General features: G+C 42.1%; 1 non-coding gene across 1 annotated transcript; it reads right to left on the bottom strand.

Moving 5' to 3' along the window:
- Positions 1-631: 631 nt before the first annotated feature.
- On the bottom strand, positions 632-763 carry LOC115067529. The gene has a single exon (XR_003846934.1). It is a non-coding gene; the product is annotated as a small nucleolar RNA SNORA42/SNORA80 family (small nucleolar RNA).
- Between the last annotated feature and the right edge of the window lie 374 nt (positions 764-1137).

The raw sequence follows: 1137 nt of genomic DNA, 5'->3' as shown, positions 1-1137 counted from the left end.
GGATCTCTGTGAGATGGAGGCCAGCTTGGTCTACATAGTAAGTTCCAGGCCAACTGTAGCTACAGGAAGACCATGTCATAAAAAAACGGAGAATCATTTTTAGTTTCTATAAATTTCCCTAGTCTAGAAATTTCATTTAAATGAAATCACAGTACGTGTGGTGTCTTGTGTCTGGCTTCATTCATTTAGAAAAAGTTTTTAACTTCATGGAGATTTTAGCATTTATCATTTATTCTGATAGCTGAATAACATTCCACTCCATGGACACAACACATTTCATCTACCGTCCAGTGACCGGTTGGTTCAGTCTACCTTTTAACCAGCTTCAAAGCTCCTCCATGCTGCAGTGTCTTAGGTCATGAGTCTCATTAAGCTCTTTTGCTATTATGGACAGTTGTGCACAAACTTTTGCATGAATACGTTTTCAAGTATCTTGTGCATTTCCCAGAAGAGGAATTATTGGGTGTTGGGTCCTTTGGCAAATCTATTTTTTACTATTTCTGCAGCCCTCAGCGTGGAGAGCAAACTGCACCACATACCACGCTCACTCTGTGGAAGAACGTTCCAGATTCTCCACATCCTTGGCTCACTTCAACTGATTTTGTTTTTTGTTTTTGTTTTTGTTTTTTGTTGTTGTTTGACTTCAGTGCCAGCAGCCTACAGGCACAGACACCAGGCGATGGTTCGGAGTCACAGGTTGCTCCAGCATATGACACTATGAGAGGCCCAGCGTGATGGGCCTGCCGTAAATCCAAACCCATGCATGGTTTTTGTTTTTGTAATTGTACCGATAGATAGCGTGTAGCATCTCCTCTGGCTTTGCTTTGCCTTTCCCTGATGGCTACTGATGGTGAATATCTTTTCAGGGCTTATTGGTCATTTGCATATCTTCTTAAACCCCAAATAGCCAGAGTCTGTAATTTTGGGTTTTTCCCCTTGTTTGTAATGTACTTTTGTGGACTTTTATTTTCAGTGGGTAAACAGTCTGCCCCTTTATGTGCTTGAGGGAAAACAATGCTTTAAAGGTTTCACGGCTCCAGAGAATGCCCCTTTGCAGATGCCAGTCTTTCCACTTGGAGGTATGCTTGTTCTGTGAGCTCTGAGATGCAGAAAATGTTAGGAGAGGAAGCTTCGCTG

Source organism: Nannospalax galili, unplaced genomic scaffold (assembly GCF_000622305.1).
Source record: "Nannospalax galili isolate Female #2095 unplaced genomic scaffold, S.galili_v1.0 scaffold9286, whole genome shotgun sequence".
Classification (NCBI taxonomy): domain Eukaryota; kingdom Metazoa; phylum Chordata; class Mammalia; order Rodentia; family Spalacidae; genus Nannospalax; species Nannospalax galili.
The sequence above is the reverse complement of the archived record's forward strand: the minus strand, read 5'-3'. Positions and strand labels throughout refer to the sequence as shown.